General features: G+C 54.4%; 1 protein-coding gene across 1 annotated transcript in view; it reads left to right on the top strand.

Moving 5' to 3' along the window:
* Nucleotides 1-367: 367 nt before the first annotated feature.
* Nucleotides 368-22849, top strand: part of LZTS1 (leucine zipper tumor suppressor 1) — a 51743-nt gene continuing 29261 nt past the window's right edge. The window contains exon 1 of the mRNA XM_045853552.1: nt 368-564. The gene's annotated coding sequence lies outside the window, so the exon portion shown is untranslated. The remainder of the gene's footprint in view (nt 565-22849) is intronic.

Raw genomic sequence — 22849 nt, 5'->3', positions numbered from 1 at the left:
GGGGGCCCTGGAAACCTGTGCCCGCTGCAGACGCAGAGGAGCGGGGAGATCCGGAGCAGCCCCAGCTGTCAGCCAGAAACAAAGGCCGCGGAACAGCTACGGTCGAGGCTGCCGGCTGCTCCTGGGCCAATGAGCGGCGCCGGCCCCGGCCCCGCCCCGCCCCGCCCGGCCCGGACCAATGATAAGCCACGCCACGCCACGCCCGCCTCAGCTCTGCTCCGCCCCGGCCAATGAGAGGCTCTGACGCCGGCCCCTCCCAGTCCCGCCCACGGCTCCGCCCCAGTCCTACCTGGCCAATGAGAGGCGTTGGCCCCTCCCCCCTCCTCTGTCCCTTGGCCCCACCCGCCTGCCCGCCCCTGGCTCCCGGACCCCGCGCAGAGGCTAGCTTGCCGAGAGCGAGCGGGCGAGCGGCGGGCAGCGCGCGGGTGGAGCGGCCGAAGTTTCGGTGCCTGCCTGGTCCGGCGAGCCAGAGCCACGCCGCAGCTCTAGGAAAAGACAAACGAGAACAAACTGCAAGACACACTGAAAAATAATTCTCAAGTCAGCCCGAGGCGCAGGAGGCAGGTACGGTGCGATGAACGAAGGGTCTCTCTCCCTTCCATAAGGGTCTGCAGCCGCGGAGGACGCCCAGGCTCTGGGGACACTGCGCTCCCCGCGGCGTGCAGCACGTCCGCGCGTCTGTCGATCTTTGTCTGTCTGTGCCAGGTCTGTCTAGGTGCCTTTGTCTTTGCACGTAACTGTCAGGGTCTCCTCTCTGCCAGGGTGGGTGCTGCTGGCTGGTCCCAGCCCAGAAGATAGAATGGTACTTCTGTCCTTCCGTCTTCGTCGCCGTCTCCTGCAGACGGGGTATATCTACTCCCAGCCCCGAATCTGATCTTGATAGACATAAGTGTTGGGTGACACTGGTGTCAGAGATTGAGGAAGCCAGAGATGACTGTGAGGCCCGAGGGGCCCTGGCTCCAGACAGAGGGTTTGACAGCTGGAACCTGGCCACTGAACTTGGCCATCTGGAACTTTGGCTATGTCTGCATGGGTGGCAGGGACACTGATGCAGTTAGAGGCTTGGAATATTTCACTGAAGGAGGATGCCACACCGGATGAGGTGGGTAGAGTGGGGATTGATGAACCCCAGAATTTAAGTGGCTGCCTGGTGCTGCCAGTCCTGAACATGCAATTCAGCCAAAGTAACACACACACCCCATATTCACTTCTTGTTCTGACCCACCGCAGGCAGCCAGCCCCTACTTTCCCCACTCCTACACTCACACACACTCCCTTCCACATGCTTAAGGCACCAAAACACCAAGAGTCACCAGGCGATCCTTCTCTTTACTGTTCCAGGTGGGACGGATTTGAACTGTGGAGCAAATGAGTGTTCAGCTCGCCCACGAGTGTGTTCAGCCCTAGGAAAGTGCCTCAGATGTGTTAGCTTTAGAGCCCTCAGTTTCCCAGGAACAAGGAGTGCTTAGGGATGTGAGCATCTGAAGTTCCCAGGTCTTTTTCTTCCCCTCCATCCACACTCTCCCACTGCCTTCCATCCCTTTGCTCTGGCCCTGGGTGCTGGCAAACAACTGAGGCACTGAGTTCTGAAGAGCTCTTGGCAGGAGCTGGGCCAGATAAGGGTCTCCTGCTCTGCTGAAGTGCAGCCTAATTACAATCATGGGAGCAGAGGAGCCTAGCCACAGAGAGATGAGCTGTCTGCTTGGCAGTTCTTGAGAGACCCTTGAGAACAGTCTGTGGGTGGGAACAAGAGAGTGTAACCTGAGCTTCCTTGAAGTTCAAAAACAATTTTCTGTGGCCATGCTGGGGAAAATACAGGTGCTGGAAGAATGTATGTATGTATGTGTGCGTGTGAAAATGGCTATCAGAGACAACGTTTGCAGGAGGGAGGGTGTAGGGGCTCCAGGGTGGAGAAGAACCAAGTCTGTGGGTTGAAGTCTGTGGGCAGAGGCATACATATTATTCAGGCGTGGTGTCTGCACCTTGTATTTATCCAGCACCTTTCTTCTGAGGCACTTTCTGCATATCACGGACATCATCTCCTGTGGTATCTCCATTGTCCTCACAACATAACTACCAGGTTGGCATGAAGCACGATTAACTCTCTGTGTTTACCAGTGACGAAACTGAGGCAGCAGAGGGGAAAGGCTTTCCCCGAAGTCCACAGCTAGTATGAGCAAAGTTAGACTCAGCAAGTGGGAGTTCAAGTACGAGGTCTCAACTGGATACATGTGAATGGGGTACAGTCACTCTGCTTGAGGTGAGAAGAAACTCAGGTGGAGAAAGAAGGGTGCCTATCAGAGGTTTCATGGGCGAGCAAGAAGGAGGACAGGACATTTGAGATGGTTGTTTTTTAACAGGTATGGCAGCCTCTGCATGCCTCTCGAGATAACACCTGTTTCATCCATTCAGCTAGTGCATGTGTGTCTGTGTGTGCCTCAGTAGGTGTGTAGTGGGGTGATTGCCATCAAAGGCGCGCTGCTGTGTAACGTGTATGTTGGGAGAGCCTGCGCACTGGGTGTGTATCAAGGGGAAGTTTTGCTAGGCAGTTTGAGAAACCATGTGTCTGCCTGCATGGGTCAAGAGGTAGATGGGCTCCAGCCATAAAAATGGCTTTCTAATCCCCCAAATTGATTTATATGCCTTTGCACTTATTCAGCATTCATTTAATAGATATTAATTGGGTGCCTACAAAATACAAGGCTCTGGGCCAGGCAGCAGGGCTTCAAAGATGAGTAAATTAATGATGGCAAACCTGTCATTAAGCAGCTTACAGATGAGCATAATGGGAAAGAGTTCAGAACATCTAATAACATTCACTATGTACAGTGTGCGCCCAGTACTTTTTATGCATTATCTCATTTAATTCTCAGTGCAGCCCTGCAGGGTGGGTGTGATGATTGGAGTAGGAGACTTAAATAACGTAGCTGGGACAGCAAACGGAGGAGAGAGTGAGGATTTGAACTCTGCTCAGCCCCTGCTCTTCCATTTTCTCCTACTGCCTTTGAACACAGAAATATGTGCTTCTTCTCTGTGAAATGTCCTTGCCCAGCCCCTCCACCTAGCTAACTCCCACTTGCACTTCTGGTTTTAACCATGAGAATCAACTCCTCCAAGAAACCATCCCCTCCCCTGTCCTTAAGTCCAGGTCATGGGCCACCCTCTGAGTTCCTGCCGTCATTCCATGCTATCCCACCTTTACCCACTGGCTCCTGAAGAGCCAGCAGCATTCTTAGGGGCAGATTGTGTTATAAATTCCCAGCTCAAAGTCAGTGTCTGGCTACTCTGTGTAGGCCTTAATAGATGCTTGTTTAATAGAGTGATGGGTGAGAAAGAGCTGTCAGACGCCCTCGGCAGGCAGCATGTTTCCCAAAGGCGGATTTGTGCAGGGGGCATGCTTTGCTGGCCTGGCCTCTGATGCTCCTGCCTCTGTTTTGGGGCCAGCTCCTTCACAGGCTCTACCTAGAAAAGGGCTTCTCCATCCTAGCTCCTGCCTGCAACTGTTTGGGAGCCTGAGGAAAACCTAACCCCCACCCGCCCGCTGTATCTGCTCACCCACCCAATCTCCAGCTCAGTCAAATGACAAGTAAAATGATGAAGTAGGAGGTGCTAGGTGTGATCTAGACTTGGGGTTTTTAAACCGTGCACCATCCAGGGCAAAGATGAGGTGTTTCTGGGACTTTGCCAACCAAGAAGTGTCCAACAGCCTGGGGAATCGTTAGGCAATTTACATGGTAGGTCTTTGAGTTTGCTTTTGAATAGATCTTTGTGTTGCTGCAGTTTGAAAACCACACATGTAAATTGGACACTCCTGCTCTGCTGGTGGGAGTGTGAATTGCTACCATGTTTGGGAAGGTAATCTGGCCATGATTTGCCCAAGGTCACACGGTCACAGCCTGGTGACTCCCTTCTCAAGCCCTTTAGACCATCCCATTATTTCTCATACCAGGGTGACCACATGCCTTGTCAGAGAATGTGATGATTTTAGTTTTCCTTTCAAAGATCATCACTCAAGTTTGAAATACTCTGCATTTCACTGTTTGTTAAAAGTCTTATCCATGCAAGGCACCAGGTTGATGGGAGATATAAAAAATGGCTAAATAATGGTTTGAGATTAAACTTGGTGATGAAAATTGGGAAGGGGACACAGCACATATGAATCGATGACAAGGACACCTGGATCTTACTAACTTTGAACATAACACCTGCTCCGCAGGAGGGAGGTGAGCTCGAGTCAGGGAGGAGGAGGTCGTGCACTGAACCTCAAGAAGGTGTAAGAGAGTAGACATGGCAGCAGTCAGTCATAGCTCCAGGCTGCAAGCTGAGAGCTGAGGGAAAGGGGCTTTCTCTCCCAGGGAGGATCCTGAGGTGAGCCTGTTATCCCCCTCCCCTGGCTCAGCCAGTCACCCTGACCAGACAGAGCAAGGAGTGAAGGGTGGGAGAGCTCACCTCTCACAACCACCCCCAGCCAGATGAGTGTGCAGACTGGCCTTGACCGTGCCTGCAAGGGTTTAGAGCAATGCATGGGGATGTGTAGACCTCGAGCAGAGCTGACCTGGGCTGTGGGCAAGCTGCCGCCTGGCACTACCGCCTGATGTCTGCAATCTCCATCCTGCGTCTCTCACTCTCCTGCTTCCTGCCAGACAGCGACTTCCACCAGACGGCGAACACCATCCCTCGACTTCCTGTAATAGTGATTTTAATAGCCCTTTTATCTGTCCAGGACTTTACATTTTAAAGGGAACATCATTATTACCAACTCTGTAGGAAGATTTCTTCTACAATTTGACAGATGAGAAAACTGAGTGAGCCTGTTGGAGATAAAAGAGTTTACCCAAGATCTTAAGTGGAACACAGAGATTTGAACCCAGCCATCCTGACTCCCAATCCGAGGCTACAGCCACCCCACCCTCAGGACTCACTAATCAAACAGATTTAGGTTCACTGAATTTTTGACCAGTGTTTAATGTGCAGGAAAAAAGAGAGAAATTTTTTTAAATTAGTGTAAGAACTCAGGCACTTTTGTGATTATTGTAATTCAAGCATGATGAGAGTCAGAGTTCTCCTCACTTTTTCTATGCCTCCTCTTCTCCCTAAGTGTTGTTATGCACATATGTTAAATCCATACATAATAAACTAGGGAGTATCTAGCATAATGGAATGTCTACTTGAGACTTACTTAAGGAAATGAACTTTATCTTACATTGGTTCTTTATAGCTAGTCAATTCATAAGGTTTAGTCCCCTCCACATTGAAATTGTAGCAAATTTTGCCCTCATAGGACCCGAACTAATGAACTAATTTCATTGGAATACCAAACTTTACCCCATTATCTATTTCAGCATTTCCACCTCCTCTGGGGGCAAATAAGTTCCCATCTGAAGTGGGCTAGCAGGCTCTCCCCTGTAATGGGGGCAGTGTGTGGAAACCAGACTTGGGAGGCTATCAAACGTGGCAGCTGCTTCCGATAAGGAGAGATTTCGATGGAGTGTGGGGGGGGGGGGTGGCAGTGTAGGGGGAGGGGGTGGCGGGTGCAGAAGGAGATGGAAGAGACAGGACAAACAGTGTGTATGTCCACGAGTGCGCTCTCTGACAGCCAGTACTGATTGTTCTTCTAATTAATCCAGCAGGGAGGTGATTCTTCTAAGTGAAAGGCCAAGTTGGTGTTTGAACAGATGTGATATGGGTTAATCTAGTACCTGGAACACAGGCAGTGAAGAGCCACCCCACCCAGACCACCCATAGGTTTGCTCCCTTGTCAGCTAGTCACTGTGGGAAAAGGTAGCTGCCTTCAGGGTAGCTACCAGCACCACTCACACACACCACATCCATTCATCCAGTCTTGTCGTTTCTCCCTCTGAGGCGTGCCCTCCTCTGATATTACAGTCACAGTTGCGTCCCATGACGGGAACCCCAGGGACTCCAGATGGCGGGACCTGGAAGGCCCGCACTTGCGGGCCGCCCTGGGTGGGCCTCCCTGTGGCATGACCTGAAGTGTGCTCGGGCAGCCCCCCGACGCCCCAGAACCTCCCTTTCGGCCATGCCCAGGCCAGTCGTCAGATCACCCTCAGCCCTCTAGAGCTGCAGATGCCTGCAGGCTGAAGCAGAGGGGGAAAGTCTCAGTGAAACTCCCAGCCCAGAAGGTGTACCAGAAAACAGCCCCTCAAGGGTGTCAAAAGTGGAGCGAAGATCGGGGTGGGGTGGTTACTGCTCTGGGAATCCACTCATGTCTAAGGACAAACTCAGCCCCTCGAGTGAGTCTGGTCTCGTGCGCAGGCTGCGGGTGGCCAGAGAGGCAGGGCCTGCTGCCCGGGCCAGGCAGTGCACGCGGCCCGCTGGCTGCAGGGTATCTGCACTCTCCTTGCTGTGGCAAAGCCATTTGCTGCTCAGTCAGCCCCCTCCTGGCACCCTGGACTGCTAAATTGGTCTCAACTTGCTGTACTTCCACCCACCACCTTAGTCATTATTCACTGGCAGCGTTCGGAGAGTGGGTGTGAGGCAGCCGAACATTATATTCCTGCTGCAAAGAGAAAGAGCTGAGTATGGCAGGCAAGAAAAGGAGAGAGGGAAGGAGCTCAGAGAAAGCGAAGGAGGCAGGGAAACAGAGCTTGGGTTTGCCAGCACTTCCCCCCATGACCCCAATAACCCTGGATGGTGGGGGGGGGGGGCGGTGATGGGTATGTGGGTCCTGGCTCAGCAGGAGAAGAGGCAGGGTTCTAGGGGTACACTCACTACTGAGGGCCAGCACCTGCCTGGTCTAAAGGGAGGGAAAGACCTCACCTTCCATCAGCTCCCTGTTCCTTAAATTCTACAGTAGGCACTGTCACGCCCAGTGAGCATCTGCTCCCTCTCTCCTTCCTCCCTGCCTAGATGATAAGCCCCTTGACAGAGAACGTGTGTCATCCCTGGACAGTTGGGGCTCCTTCCTACCCCTCCACTTCCTGCTGTCCACAGGGCCTGGGGACCAAGGCAGCCGAGGGTAGAAGGAACAACAAGGGAGTTTCCAGGGCCTCAGGGAGGGAAGGGTCCACCGCAGAAGAACAGGCCGGCTAGGGAAGCCGATGCTCAGAGGCCTCCGACCTGGGGCAGAGGTGCCTGGTGCTCTTCCAGCGCCCGGACGTTGCTCTGGGGCTGGCAGGAGGTGGGGAAGAGCAGCTCTCCTGTTGGACAGGAGAGATGTATCGGGCAAGGGCAGAGTGACCTTTACAGGGGTTGTCTGAGTCACTGACAACATTTGTTTGGGTTCCCAGGGACAGGGTGGAAGGGGAGCACAGCAACAGGCCAAGCTGGCTTGGAACCTGGTGTCCCCTCACCCAGCCCCGTGCCTCCAGCCCTGTTTCTTCCCTCCCACCTTCTTCTCCAGCAAGATACTGGGAAACCCTGAGAACAAAAGCTGCCACACAGCTAAGGAGGCAGGGACACTGGGGAATTGCACTCCGAATGTCAGGGGTCAGAAGTCTGGGGAGTGAGCCCTGGAGCAGCTCTTGACCTCCTGCCAGCGCCGCCAGGCAGACTGTCTGCGGGCTTCAAGGATGCCTGTGCAGTCTGCCCGCCACCTGAGCAGGGAGGTCCAGCTTCAGGGTTTCCGAAGGACACTTGAAGCACTCAGGAGACTCCCCCCGCACCCCGCCCCTGCCTTATTTATGGCAAACTTCAGACTCTGCAGCTTGGGCTCCCTTCTGCTTCCCCACCCCACCCCCAAGGGGCGTTTCAGCAGTGCAAGAGGAGGAGGGAAGGATTAGACTGGGCTCACATCTTGGGGAGACAGCCTCTCCCTCCTCGCTGATCAAATTCCCCCAGCCCCAACGTCTGGGTGGCGCCGGCAGACAAACCGCACTGCAGGCAGGTGGGGGGAAGAGGGCCCCGGCAGCCCCCGGCTTCCACCTGCCTGTAAAGGGAGCTGCGCACAAGGCCAGGAGGGCTTCCAGCTGCCCGCCTCCTCCCTGGTTGAGCTGCAGCTTCCCCTGTCCAAAGCTCTGCCCCAGCTCCGGGGGGGCGGGGGGGGGGGGCGCGCCAGGGGCAGGATGCTGGGCTTTTCCTGACTCGACATTTCCTCATCGACCTGGAAGACTGGAGCACCAGGCTTTCGGCTTCCCCTGGCATTGCCTGGGCCATCTGTGGACTTAGAAACTTTCCCTTGATGACGGAGTTGCTTGCATGCTAGAGCTGGCTTTGAAGAAATGACCGACACTGCATAGAAACACAAAATCTCAGGGTTGCAAGGATGTTTAAGTCCCATTCCATCTGCCCCAATCCTCCCTGCTGTGCCCCAAAATTCTCCCCCAAGCTGCTGTCCTGTCTCTACTTACCTCCAAGAACTGCTGTACTGGACCCAGGAACCCAGTTCTTTCTCTTTTAGTTCCATCTCTTAACGTCATAGAATGCTGTGTGCCTGTCACACTCTGTGCTGCTCCTGGGAGGAGACCCTTCCACGAGGCACAGCTGGCCTGGGACTGGGGGAGGAGATGGGTACCTTATAAAGCCTGTCGCTGTTGCCAGGCCGCGCGGCTCAGTTTGTTGGGCCTCTTCCCGCAATGCAGGGTGCATACAGGAGGCAACCAATCAATGTTTCTCTCTCACACAGATGTTTCTCCCTCTCTTTCTCCCTCCCTTCCCCTTTCTCTAAAAGTAAATCAATAAAATAGTTTTTAAAAAATCACTGCACACAGTGGATTGAGTGCGGGCTGCGAACCAAAGTGTCACAGGTTCGATTCCCAGTCAGGGTACATGTCTGGGTTGCAGGCCATGACTCCCAGCAACCACACATTGATGTTTCTCTGTCTCTCTCTTTCTCCCTCCCTTCCCTCTCTAAAAATAAATAAATAAAATCTTTTTAAAAATCACTGCACAAAGCTAAGTTGGTCTAAAAAGTCTTCATGGAAGATACAGAATTTGAGAAAGACCTTGTGGAGTGGGTGTGATTTTAAGAGATGGAGGGAGAGGGGGGCAAAGGTGGGGACAATAAGTGGCAGGGAAGCAAAGGCAAGCTGAGTCAAATGGAGGGCGGCCCTGCTGACCCAGCCTGGGGCTCTCGAGCTGCTGGCAGGCGGCGGGGAGTCACAGCAGAGGACTGGCGCGTAGCAGGCCTGGGTTTCAGGAAGCTCATCTGGCAACAGAGCACCGAAGGGAGGTGAGGGTGGAGAGACTTTCTAGAGATCACATTACTTATTAGAACACCTTTCTATCCTCCCTGTCTGCTAGTTGATAGCACGTGCTCCTCGAGACCCCAGGCAGCCTAGAAACGTGGGGGAGCCAAGGCTTCAAGGACAGGGGAGTTCCTAGTCCAGCATCAAAGGTCAGGGCTAATGTGCCGCGTGGAGGACTTATTTACAACAGGAGACGTGGCTGACACCTGGCTTTGGACATGGAATGAATCACAGAAGGCTTGTGGTTTTTGTTGTTGTGGTCAGTTTTTTGTTTGTTTGTTTGTTTGTTTGTTCGTTTGTTTTTATGGGTGAAGACACGGAGGCCAGACCGGGAGGCCCGAGCTCAGGGTCAGCGGCGCAGCCAGAGCTGTGCTCCCACATGGGGACTCTTCCGTCTCACATGTTGGAATCGTGGACGGGGACTGCAGGGCTGGCAGAACCCATCAGATCCTCAGCCTCGAGTGCTGCGTGGGTGTGCCCGGGGGCCGCACGAGGGCGTGCCAGTGGTGGGCGCTCTCAGTCTCTGTGGGTCTCGCCCCAGCTGGGCAAGGGACACCCAGGATGTCAGAACAGCTGATAACCGTGACCTCCATTTTCCTCTCCTGTCTTCTTTCTTGTTCTCTGGCTGTTTCAGACATTGTGTTTCCCTCTGTTCCTCTGCCTTCTCCTTTGTTCTGAGGGCTCTGAGAAGTTCCCAGCTAATGTGACAGTGAGGGTTTACTATGCCAGTGGCAGTTGCCACCAGTTGGCACTTTTCAGAAGTGGAAAACCAGTTCTCTGCCTCTGTCTCAGGCCTGCTTGGTTTAAACTGAGTCCAAACAAAATGCAAAGGCTGCGGGTGCCAGTCAGCCACGCTCAGCGCCCAGGGCACAGACAGCTGCCGTGTGAGGAGAGCTTCCCGGACAGGAGGCAGGTCTCGTCAGGCAGGGCCCTCCTTTACTGTCAGGAACACACGGTGCCAGGGGTTGCCTGCCCATAGCCATGAAGCTCTCAGAACACTGTGCCCATCTTCTTCTGGAAGGTTCCTCAGCCTGGCACCTGCCCAAGAGCTTCCTTCCTGCCTGCTAACAACCTGTGTAGTCAAGGGGTGGGGGGCAGCGGCAGGGCAGTGTCCTGTGCAGTCTCTGATGAGGCGACACCTGGAGACAGCACCTTCCTCCAGAAATAACTTAGCCCCTGCCCTGTTCCTGGTAACTCAGCCCTGGCAGAGAGAACGGGCAAGTCCTAAAGGTGAGGCCTGGGTTTCTTTGTGCTCGCCAATCCCGTGAAACAGGTGTGGGTGAGTTTGGGAGTGGACAGCAGGAAGAACACAGTTTTGGGAATCTGAGAGGCCAGCTTTTAGATCTCAGCTTTATTACGTATTAGCCGTGTGGCATTGGGCAAGTCACTTAGCCTCTCTGAGCCTCGTTTTTCTCATCTGTAAAATGTATTGTGTCCCACATAGAATTTTTATGAAAATTCTACGAGCCAGTATAAGTAAAAGGAGCTCCATTCACGGTAGCCTCAGCCCTGGCCCATCAGCTGCAGTGGAAGGAAACCAGGCGTGAGAGTAAGTTCTCTACTCGGGAGAGTCCTGAGCCCACGGTCCAGGGACATGTCTGGGGGTCAGGGAGGGACAACTTAGGAGTCAGGCAGTGCTCTCTGTGACAGCTACCTCCTTATCTGCTTACTCTGCAAAGGGAGACCATCGTAACTGAAAACAGTTTCTGACCTGGGCCGGTCACCCCTCCTCAGGCAACCTGGTGTCATCGTCGCCCCGCCCTCCCGCTCCCAGGAGGTCACCATATTGATGCCGAAATTAGTGCGGACACCCGACCGGCATAGCACACTGCAGCCCAGAACTCCTGGGCTCCAGCGACCCTCCTGCCTCAGCCTCTGGAGTAGCTGGGACCACAGGCACGTGCCACCACGCCCAGCCACACAGCTGAACACAGTATGAGAGAGAACCACTCCACTTTCATCACTGTGGGTCTCCATCCTCCTTGTCAATGTGACAGAATTAAAACTGACTTATGATATTATGTAGAATCAGTGCGTGAGACATCATCAAATGTCCCAGGTTGTGAGACTGGGGGCTACAGTGGATGTCTTGCTCACTTCGGCTTCTGAGGAGAGGAGGAGGCGAGAGGTGGGCTGAGAGGCCAGGGCTCAGCCGGCTGCTCCCTGGGCCTCGGGGAGCACCCCACCCACAGCGTTCACTCGAGCGCTCGTGTGCAGCAGAGCTTCGGGAGGACGGTTCCTCCACAGAGTGAAGGGCGGGATGGAAAGGCTGTGTGCTGCATCTTTCTTCCTTCCTCCTGCCTTTTGCTTCAAAGCCAATGTCTTTCCCGTCTGGATCGTTTTCTGGATTATGCAGCACATAAGGTCAGGAAAGAGGGAGAAAGAAAAACAAATAAAATGAAGCTTCTCTGTGCATTCAGCGTAGGGGGGTGCACAGACGTGAGAGGGCCCAGGCCCAGCTGCGTCCCAGCGATGTAAACGGCTGGAGCCCAACTCTGCACGGGGAAGTCAGAAGCTCATCTGCCAGGCCGGCTGGTGTTCAGTCAGCCTCGGGCAGCAGCCTGGTGGGCCAAGGGGAAGCTGCTCCCCTTGTGTGCGCCACACAGTCCCCACCAGGGACATGATCACGGATCCTCCCCGTGCAACAAGCCAGCTGATGTTGGATGCACCTTCCACCTGCCTTCTCCTCTTCCTCTGGATTCTTTGTTGTTGTTTTTTTAAGTGGAGGAGATTTTGTCACTTTAATGGTGAGGCCCAGAGAGCTGAACTGATTTCCTCTAGGCACATGGCACACAGCCGTTAGGTTTCTGAGTGGGTGAGCCCAGCGATTTCTCCATCCTAGCGAGTCAGTACCAACTGGGGAAAAGGCAGTGCCTCCACAAACACGGCATAGGGCCACCTGGGAGAGGGGGTGCCAGCCCAGCTGCAGGAGCCTCCATTCCAGGGGCAGGGGCGTCTGAAGGGATGTCAAAGAGCTGCCCGCACCCTTAAATCAGGGGGAGGTGGTCCCACCTCCCCACTGTGGGCCTGAGATAGCGTTCAAAGGACGGCCGCTGTCCCTGCGACCATCCCTGTGAACCTCCCTCTTGGCTGTGCTCTGTGCACAGCCAAGAGCTACTGGGTAGCTAACAGAGATGTGGAACTTGTTAAGCAACACAGGACCAGTAGGTCCCTCTAGAGGTGTACCCCAGGACAGGGAGACAGAGCCCCACTCCCCGCCTTGTGCACACCTATTCTACCAGCAGCTGAGGCCTGGGGTCCACTACGCGAAACCCAGGCAGCTAAGGGACAGGAGCAGGGAGGCAGGTGGGGTCTGGGGAGCAGTCAGTGGCAGATCTGGGCTCACCACTGTGCTGCCCCTGCCTTGCCCCTACCTGTGCCAGCTGCACAAGGCTCCCGAGGCAGCCGGGATGGCGGTCTGCGGGCCACAGTGGGAGGGTCCCCACACACGAGTCAGCCCCTTTTCCTGAAGACCAGATGAACCTTATAGGATCTCAGCCTTTGGAGGCAATTTCATGTCCACACTGAGTCCCAGAAGGGTGCCAGCAGAAGGGAGAGTCCGGCGTCTGAGTGTGGTTGGTGACTCTAACAGTTTCTTTTGGCAGAAAACCGCAGGTGGTCAATGTGCACCTGCCCCTGGGCAAGACCGAGCCTCGCTCAGGCAAACCAGCCCAGCTGCTGAGATGGGATGACACCCTGGAGCACCCCCCCCCCACCCTGTCCTCTCCTCGTCCCTCCCTGGACTCAGGTGAGAGGACCCCCACAGGAGCTCCTGTTTTGTTTTCCCCAAGGACATAGTGGTGAAAATGGGGGGCCAAACAGCAGAGACAAGAGACAGGGCTGCAGCCCAAGAGGCCGGCAGGGCTGAGACCCATAGACATGCCTCCGGGCTGGGGTGCCGTCAGCCGCCTGTGGCCGGAGCACAGGGCACTGCAGCGGGACCTGCCGATGGCTGTCACTGAACACACCCTAGCCTCTAACCTTGCTTCAGCAAGGCCAAGGGTGGGACTGCCCGCTCCTGCTCCGCTGAGCCTCTGACTGTCGGCTCCCCTCCTGAGTGTCCAGGGTTCTCCTGGCGAGCGGCACTGCGCCATGTCACAGGACACCTGTGTCCTCGGGAGCTCCCCTCTCCCTCGGTCAGGTCAGTGGTTCCTAAGCACTTTGAGAGTGATCCCTACAAACAGCAGATAGGGGATTACTCATCTTATAAAAATCGAATCTCTAAAGTCCCCAAATGCAAATGTCCCCAGTTCTTCAGACAATGAAAGAAAAACAATAGAGCACAGGGACCCGCCAAGTTGGAAACAATGTATCAGGAGTTTGCGCCTAGTCTCAGAGCCCAGCAATGCCTTGAGTCCCCAAGTCCCATTGAAAACAAAACAAAACAAAAGGCTAGCTGCCATTTATTAAGCTCTTAATTATATCCTAGTGCCTTTACAAGTAAAATTTCACCCCACATGTACAGAAGTCCTGTGAGGTGGGTGCTGCTCACAGCAGAAGGTGCTGCTCATTGGCAGAAGGAGGCAGAAGCTTGGAGAGGCTGCAGCAGTGGCCCAAGCCTGAGGTGAACCCACAGCACAGGATACAGCAAAGAAGGGGCTGGGCCACAGGGCACAGTTAGGGTGAGGTCTGGAGGAGCCGCAGGCCGGGTGTGGGGGGACAGGTAGTCATGGGGGTGCAGGGGGCCCACCACCAGATGCCACTGGAGGTAAAGAACTACAGAGATGTTGACCACAACTCGGGTTCAAAGCCAGGCACTGCCCTTGCCAAGGGCAAAACCTGAGGCCTCCTTCACTGCACCTGCCAGGCAGGGATAACAGCAGTTCCTCCCGCTCAGGGTGTCTTGGAGTGCGGCTTGCCCCGGGTGGTGTGTGTATAGTGCTCAGTCCAGTTCCTGCGGAGCTTGAGAGGAAGCTCTTTCTGCTGCTCGACATCACCGGCCCCTGCTGTCCAGCTGGGACAACCTCCTCTGGCCAGAGGAGATGGAGGGAAAGGCAGCTGTCCCCCAGAGCCTCTCCTGGGCAGCGGGACCCCGTTCCTAAGCTGTGGGAGGCTGGTGGTCAGCTTTCTCAGAGGAGGTTCTCAACAGCCTCCAGGTCCTGATTCTTCGGGGAGACAGAGACTTAAGAATCCCCAGCTGTGTGGGGGAGGGAGGGAGAGAGGGAGGGAGGCTGTGGGAAGGAAGCCCTGCTCAGTGATCTGCCAACACGGCTTCCCTCCCTCTTCTCTTAGAGAAAAGAGCTATAAGGCTGAAGGGGAGGAGGAGGAGTCAGGACTAAGCCCTCCACACAGGAGAGGGGAGAGCTGAGCAGACATGGGGCCTGGTGCCCTGGGAGGACCCCGTGAGCATCTCTCAGGAGCAGCTGAGTACAGGAGCCCCCCATGTCCCGGGAGCATGCTGAGGCCACCCTGCCAGCCCATCCTAGAGATGGCACCATTCTGCCTAGTTGGAGGCCGGATCAGGAGCCAGGCCCCCTCAGAAACACTTACTGAAGACAGGAGCAGGGAGAGAAAAAGGGCAGGTGGGTGAGTTGATAGATTTAGCTTCCAGTCTTCCCTCCTTGAGGAGCTGTCTTAGTCAGCGCAGGCTGCTGTAACAAAATACCATAGACAGGGTGGCTGAAATGGTAAACATTCAGCTCTCACAGCCCTGGGGGCTGGGAAGTCTAAGGTCAAGATGCCAGCACATTTGACGTCTGCTGAGAGCCCACCTCCTGCCTTGCAGAAGGCCGCCCGCCTTCTTGCTGTGTCCTCACGCAGAGACAGATGGCTTGGCCTTCCTCTGCTGACAGGGTCACTAATGCCATCGTGGGGCTCCGCCCTCGTGCCCTCACCTAAACCTACTCACCCCCAAAGGCTCCACCTCCAAATACCATCCCACTGGAGGTTGGGGCTTCAACACGTGAATTTGGGGCGACAGAAACATCCAGGCCATAGCCCCAAGCACCTGTTGGGTTGTAATGCTCAGCCCCATGCTGACAGCAATGGGAGTGCAAAGCACGTGGGAGGCCGGGCTGCGGGCTCGGAGGGCGCGAAGCCCCGTGAGGAACTGAGCTCCCCGAGGGGGAGAGAACAGCGCTGTCGGCCAAGTCCGGGCGCTGTGCGCAGGAGCCCCCGCCGCGTGTGTGTCTGAACCCTGCGCGCCTCTCCTCCCCCGGCGACCTTGGGCCAGCTCCCTGTTCCCTCCGAGCCCAGTCTGAAGTAGGTGAACAAGGAAGAGAAAAGAAAAAAACCCACCTGGTGGGTTATTGTGAGAATTGTTTTAGGCAAAAATTTTGTTGAAATACATGCAGAAATACGCACACGTCACGGATGAACAAACAGCCAGGCGATTTTTCACGGTTCACATATAAATAGAACCGTAGGCAAAAGGGTCCATCCCTCCCCCGACACCATTATGTTTGGCTCTCTGTCGACACCTCGTTGAGAGAACCTCACACGTACACATATTTCACGAGGGGCCAGTCCACGTGGCCATGCGTGCCCACAGCTCCGTTGTTCTCGTTGCTGTGCGCCGCAGGAGTCGTCCCCGGTGGACAGGACTGCGGTTTCCGCCCGGCCTCTCCCGGTCGGGACTGTCACGCGTGACGCTGCGGGCCCCACAGGAAGCACGTGTGCGCACTGCTGCCGGGCGCGCTCCTAGCGGAGGCGTCGCCGGGCGGCAGTGCCCACGCCAGCCCCTCTCGGTGCAGTCGAGGGCATCGGCACCGCCCCCCGCGCCGTGTGGCGGCCTCACTGCTGCGCAGCCTCGCCAGGCTAGAGGTGGTCGGCCTTTTCCACTCAGCACCTCTACTGGTCGTTTGGTTATTTAATCGTGGTTTTAATTTGCATTTTCCTGATGACGGATCATGGTGAGCACCTGCTTGTATATTTTTTGCCATTTGCATATCCTATTTTATGAAGCGACTAATTAAAATATTTTGTTCATTTGTAATTTGGTTTCTGTCTTTTCATTAGAGATTTACAAGTCCTTCTTTGCATGCTGACGCGAGTCCTTTGTCAGACAGGTATCTGAAAAATGCCTCCTTCCTCTCGGCTTCGCCTCTCAGCTCCGATGGGAGAGAGATTCTTAATTTGTCAATATTTTTCCTTTGTGGTTAGTGTTTTTCATGTCCTGGTTAAGAAATTTTTGCCTATCCAAAGGCCAAGAAGTGGTTCTTCCGTGTTTTCTTCTAGAAGCTTTGGTGTTTTGCCTTTCATATTTATACCTTCAACTCCTCTGGAATTATTTGTGTGTGGTGTGAAGTAGGGGTCAAAATTTACATTTTTTATAAATGGGTGTCAGCTGACCAGCAGCAATTAATAAAAATAACTTTTTTTTCTCTGCTCTGCACGGTCCCCTTGGTCACAAATCAAGTGAACATATATGCGCAGGGCTGTTTCTGGGCTCTACTCCGTCCCGTTGGTCAGTGTCTCTGGCTTTATGTGACTGCCACACTGTCTTAATCACCCCTACTCCGTAAGCCTTGAAGTCTGGTGACATACCCCCTCCAGCCCCGTGCTTTTCTGGGATGGTCTCGATTGTTCCTTGCCCTTTGCATTCTAGTACAAGTGCTGGGATTTGGACTGGAGCTGTACTGAAGGCGTGGATTGATTTCGACAGAATACACATCTTTAGAATATTAAGTCTTCTGAATCCATAAACCTGACATATGTCTGCATTTGTGTAAATTTTCTTTAATTTATCATAATACTTCACAGTTTGCAGTGTAGAGATCATGTACGATGTCAGTTTTTCCCAGGCACGTACGTTTTCCAAAACAGTGTGTTTTTTAATTTTTTTATTTGTTTCTTGCTAGTATATAGAAGTACAATGATTTTCACATATGGCCCTTGAATCCAGACACTTGGCTAAATTTACTGTGAGCATTAAATGAGATCACGGATAAACCCTAGGCATTCTGCAGGGGCTCACTAACTCTTCTCTGTGTGCAAAAGAGCTGAGGCTGGACGGGGACTCAGTGCCGGAGGGGCAGCTAGTGAAGGAGGGCGTCAGCATGGGAGGGTCCGTGAGCCCCTGAGGGCAGGGTTTGCCTGGCCAGTGGAAGGAGGGAGAATCCCGATGGAGGGAAGCACCTGCCTAGGATGGACCTTGAAAGAGCTTGCAGAGACCTGAATGGATTGTAGTGTGGGCACTGCTCTGTACGGTTTGTACAGCCCTGCCACGCCCGCTCGGCCCTGGGTCCTCACCGCACAGCTCTGAGGCTGCCTGTGAGGTCTGCTGTCATTTTCAGAGACTCGGCAAGGGCTCGGAGAGTTCAGAGGCTTGGCTGATGTCTCTCTACGATGAAGTAAGTGGTTAGACAGGTTTTACCACTTAATGCAAAAGTTTTCTTTTTTTAATCATTTTTTTATTTTTCAGTTGCAGTTAACATACAATATTATATTATTTTCAGGTGTACACCCCAGTGATCATCCCAATGAATCTCATCCCTATCTGACATTATACATAGTTATTAGAATAAAATTGACTATATTCCCTGTGCTGTACTTTCCATCCCCAGGACTATTCTGTGACAACCAATCTGTGCTTCCTAATTCCTTCACCTTCTTCACCCAGACCCCTCACCCTCCCATCTGGCAACCATCTGAATGTCCTCCATATCTATGAATCTGTTTCTGTTCTGCTTGCTTGTTTATTTTGTTTTTTAGATTCAGTTGTTGATAGATGTGTATTTATTGCCATTTTATTGTTCGTCTTTTTTTCCTCTTCTTTTTAAAGAAGGCACTTCAACATTTCATGTAATACTGGTTTGGTGGTCATAGACTCCTTTAGTTTTTTCTTGTCTGGGAAGCTCTTTATCTGTCCTTCAATTCTAAATGATAGCTTTGCTGGGTACAGTAATCTTGGTTGTAGGTAGGTCCTTGTTTTTCATCACTTTGACTATTTCTGACCAGTCCCTCTGGCCGTACAGCTTCTGATGAGAAACCCACTGAACAGAGAGGTTCTCTGACACTGTCAGATGGTGGTGTCGGTCTTGATGAGACAGGCTATGGGAGCGAGAAAGGCTATCAGGAAGGTGAGCGACGGGAGTGTTGAAATCTGTGTTTGGAAGACCTCTGTGCAGAGTGAGAGGCAGCAGGTCATCCTGAAGGCCGTGGCTGCAGACGGGGCCTGGAGTGCTGCAGGCTCAGGGAGGAGGGGTGAGCAGAGCAGGACAAGGAGCCGCAGAACAGGCCAGGTGCCCACGGGGTCCGCCTCACGGCCCCCCAAGGACAATACATGCAGGTGACGGACGTGCCTTGGGGCCCCTGGATCCCAACTTCCCATTTAAAACAAAAAAAAATGAAACTTTCGTGGCTTTACCTTTTCTCAGCTCATCTCATGATTAAAACTAAAACCAAAACAAACCACAAACCATCCCTGCATCTGCTCAGCTGGCCCCCTCTGCCAGGGCCGTGGCTCGTGGCGCCGGTTGCACACTGACCTCATTCATCTCCAGCAGCCACTCCCTCCGGCCCCCCAGAGACTGCGCCCTGGCTTGCACTCCGCCTGTTAGCTCAGTCCCTTCAGCCCATGACTCCCTTTTAAATGGCTCTGCTGCGCCCGCGCTCCCTCAGCACAAGGCTGAACTGGGTGGTGGTGGCACCAGTAACCCTTTTCTCTCCAAGCACGTGGTTGCTGACCTCACCAGAGCCTGCCAAAGTGTCCGCGCCTGATAGAGCAGTCCTGCCGCCGCCCGGGGAGGGGTGAGGGGGGCCTGGGAGAGAATGGCTGGCTCAAGACCACACAACTAGTCGGTGGTCTAGAGGAGCAAATTCAAGCCCCTAGTCCATTGTCATTTCTATTCCACCATTCAAAACAAAACAAAACAAAACAGAGGAGGTGGGGTGTCTATAGCTTGCCCAACTCCAATGGCCTGCATTGAGGTAGTTTTGCCTCCCATGCCATCCAGTTGTGGACTTGGAAGGTTCCCATGGAGCCCCGCCCTAAAGGAAGTACAGCCTCCAAGTGCACTCTCCTGCTTCTGTCTTCCCACCCACCCCAGCGGAGGGGCCTGGAGCTGGGCGGGCAGGACGTGGCAACTTCGAAGGTCAGATGTGCTGAGGGCAAGGCGAGCAGGAGGTCTGTCCTCTGGGGCCTGCAGTTACAGCCCGCAGCTCAGTGCTACCTTCCTGCACCCTGGCCACGTGAGCATCTCAGCAGTGGCTCCCACACTCTCTCCTTGCCAGTATGAACTGTACGTAAGTTGGAGTCCTTTGTCTAGAAAGGACCATGTGTCCCCCCAGAACAGCTGGGTGGGGAGAAGGGATCGAAGCAGGAACAGGCTGACCTTTCCAGACCTCCAGCAATACCCCCTCGTTTCCTAGGAGACCCTTCTGAGGCACACTGAGACGTCCTCTCTGACACCAGGGGAGCCACCGGAGAGATCACGGGGCTTCGACGCCTCCCACTGAGCTCTTCTCCGGAGCTGTTCCCACTCCACCCCCTCTGAGGCCTAGGAACACGCAGGTGAGGACGGGCAGAAAACAGCCAAATTTCACCTAAAGTACCAAACGGAGCTAACGTTCACTGAGCACTGCCCTCTGTGTCAGACACTTCACACGTGCTGCCCATCATCCCATCTTGAGAACAACCCCGGGTGTATGCGTTTGTGCTTTTCTACCAAGAAGGATTTGTCTCCAGGGATCATTTGTAATGTCTAAGACATTGTTAACTCTCCCAGCTAGGCAGGAGAGGGGGCAAAGAGTGGGTACGGTGGACATCTAGTATCTAGAGGCCAGGGATGCTGCTAAACTTCCTGCAGTACACAGGACAGCCCCTTACAACAAAGAACAACCTAACCCAACCCATCAATGTGCCAAGGCTGAGAAACCCAAGTGCAATTTACAAACACACAAAGAAGCACTGGAGTTCAAAGCCAAACAGCTTCTCCGACACCTCACAGCTGCGCAGTGGCCAAGCTGTGTGCCGTACACATCTGTCTGACCTGAAAGCCCGCATGTGCTTCTTCGGTTACAAAATGCCCCGTTCAAGAGCAGCTGCCCACCAGGTCCCATCTGTCCTGGAGGAGAACAAACGTCATTGTTTCTCACTCCGCAAGCAAGCAGGCGTCTCACCCGCCGACCAGAAGCCCGTGAACAGCTGCTCAGGTGCAGGCTCGGCCCTCCAGGGCTCTGGAGGGTTGTAGAGGTATGAACTCAACCTCTCCCTCCAGACATTTGGGATCTCACCCGAGTGGCTGCAGTGTGTACGCGTGGAGGGGCCTGGTCGGTGTCAGTTGAGGGTATTGCCCAGACGCCCGTGGGCACCCAAAGGACTGTGGGCCTCGGTGGGGATCAGGGATGCCGCCCGAAGGGAGAGCAAGACTAGGGCAGGTTCGGGATCCCCCAGCAGGGCCTCAGCGCTCAGGGGCGAGCTGAGGTCCTGGGCTGGGAGAACGAGCCTGACTCTGAGGCCGGGCCTGGGATGCGGGAGGCAGGGCTCTAGTCGGGCAGGTGGGCGATAGAAGGGACCACTCTCTCTCCTCTGTGTCTCCTGCTTCACGGTCTGACGTCTGCTTGGCTTCCTCTAGTGACTTCACAGCCCTAACAGCCATCTTGCGGATCACTACCTTAAAAAATGTCAAAAGACACCGTTTCCTCTGCATTGCTGAGACAGGACCACCTTTCCTCCTGTGTGCCCGCCTGACCCCTCAGCAGTGGTTCAGAGGAGACAGAGACAGGTCACGGAAGCAAGCCCGCCGGTGGGGGTAGGGCTCAGTGCGGGGAGGAGGCAGCTGATAAGCCTGGAAGGTAGGGCACTTGAGAGGCGGCTTCTGGAGAGCCTTGAGTGCCAGGCTGAGGGCTAGGAGGAAGGCAGAGGCTGGATCCCCAGAGCTAACTGGTTCTGGGAGGCAGAGTCTGTCTGGAGTGATGTCGCTGCCAGTGTTTAGAGAAGGGAGCTGTCCCGACGCCCCCGCCCCTTCCTCCCTGCCTGCTCAGCGGAGGCCTCCCATTCTCCCGGTGCTTCTTGAAATAACATTAGCACAGCAGACGCCCCAGCTATTAGGGGGGAGGGTGGACCCGCATTCAGGCGCCGCTGCCCTTTATCTCAAGTGTCCTCACTGCTCAGGGAACACGGGGTCTGAACACATGTGCACGCGCCTCCATGCCTGTGGCCCGGGAGGAATTATCCCAATGAATGTCAGCAAATGGACAGGAACAATGAGGCCCAGTGAATGAACGAGTTGTAAGGGGCCTTTCATGGGGCCTGAATGACAGCTGGATTCCCGAGGAAGGGTGCCAGCATGAACAGTACCCACATCCTGACAGCGAGAGGCCTTGCACGCCGGCCAGCGCCAGCGCAGCAGGGCCATGGAGGGGAGCAGAAGGCCCTGGGGAGCACGCTCCTGGGCTCACTGCAGCGGCGGGGGAGGGGCGCCCTGCCCTCGTGGTGGGCGGCCCTCAGGCCAGGGCCAATTCTCGGAAAGAAAGAACTGAGAAGGGAAGCAAACCCAGCCTCATCTTTTCACCGCTGACACTTCATGGTGGTGTGGGTGGGGTTGGGAGGGGTGGAGGGTGAAGCTGGACTAGGAAAAGGAAATTTGTGCCAATAACAGCTATTTCTAAGGCAACTAGCTAGGTGTCTGCCATTTTTAAGTGTCCTAGCACCAACCCATTAATGTCTCTTCTTCCAAGCTCTTTAAGCCTCTCTGGCTTCTCTCCCTCCTTCCTCTAAGAGGCATTTAGCGGAGTCTGTGGAGATGAATAAAACAGTGTTAGTCCCCAGGAAGCCCAAAGACTAGTGCAGGGTGGCAGGTGAAGAGCGAGCCGTTTAAGGGAGAGGTTGGAGTTGCTGCTGCCAGCTTCAGGCCCCCTGACGTAAAATGACAGATGAAGAAGCAGGGGAGGGCTTCATAGAGGAAGTGATATTTGTGTGGGACTTTGAAGAGTGGGTTATCATAGGCTGGGGTCACAGGGCAAGTTGTGAAAGAGATTCTTCTAGGTTGAGCCAACAGCCTGAGCAAGGCAATAGGGTTATGTACCGAGTGGTATTGAGAGAAAAGGCAAAGAACCAGTGGAGAGTGAATGGTGGAGCAGAGCTAGAAAGTGGGGTGGGGACCCAGGTCATGAAGAGTCATGAATGTCCTGGGGGCACAGGTGTCTGAGGAAGGAAACTAGGACCCTTATTCCAAAGGGGAAAGGCTGAGATGGACCTCAGGCTGCAGTCACTGTCGGCCTGTGTTGGGAAGGGCGGCTTGCAGTGCCGCAGTGTGAGAGCTGTTTGTGCTAGAAGAGCCTGAGGCAGGAGGTTTGTTCATTCATTCATTCCACAAACATTTCCCAAGCTCCATCTCTGCGCCAGGCCCTGTGCCAGACTAGACGGTCCAAGAGACTTCGGCTAGTGGGGCGTTCCCGCACGGCTCTCCGCACACACTGTCGTCCTGCCAGCTTCCCTGCAGCCCCAGAGTTCCCCAACTGCACCCAGTCGAATTGGCAATAGACACAGATAGACCCCCTGGGAAGTATCCAAAACGCTTACAAATCCTATCCTTGTGGATCTCACGGGAGGTTCTTGGCTCCGCAGTGGGTAAAAGCAAAGAAAAGGGTGCTTTTAGGGCAGTTGGCCTGCCCAAGGTTGCCGGGGACTTCTGGCATTCTCCCCGCTCCGCTCCAGTCAGAGTGACTGCCAGCATGAAAATGCCCACTGAAAAGTCCAGTTCTTTTTTTTGTTTATTAGGGTGACTTTGGTTTGTAGGGTCACGGGTTTCGGGCACACA

This window comes from Phyllostomus hastatus, unplaced genomic scaffold (assembly GCF_019186645.2).
Source record: "Phyllostomus hastatus isolate PE091 unplaced genomic scaffold, TTU_PhHast_1.1 phas_contig_98, whole genome shotgun sequence".
Taxonomy (NCBI): Eukaryota; Metazoa; Chordata; class Mammalia; order Chiroptera; family Phyllostomidae; genus Phyllostomus; species Phyllostomus hastatus.
This window is presented reverse-complemented; position numbering and strand designations above follow the sequence as displayed.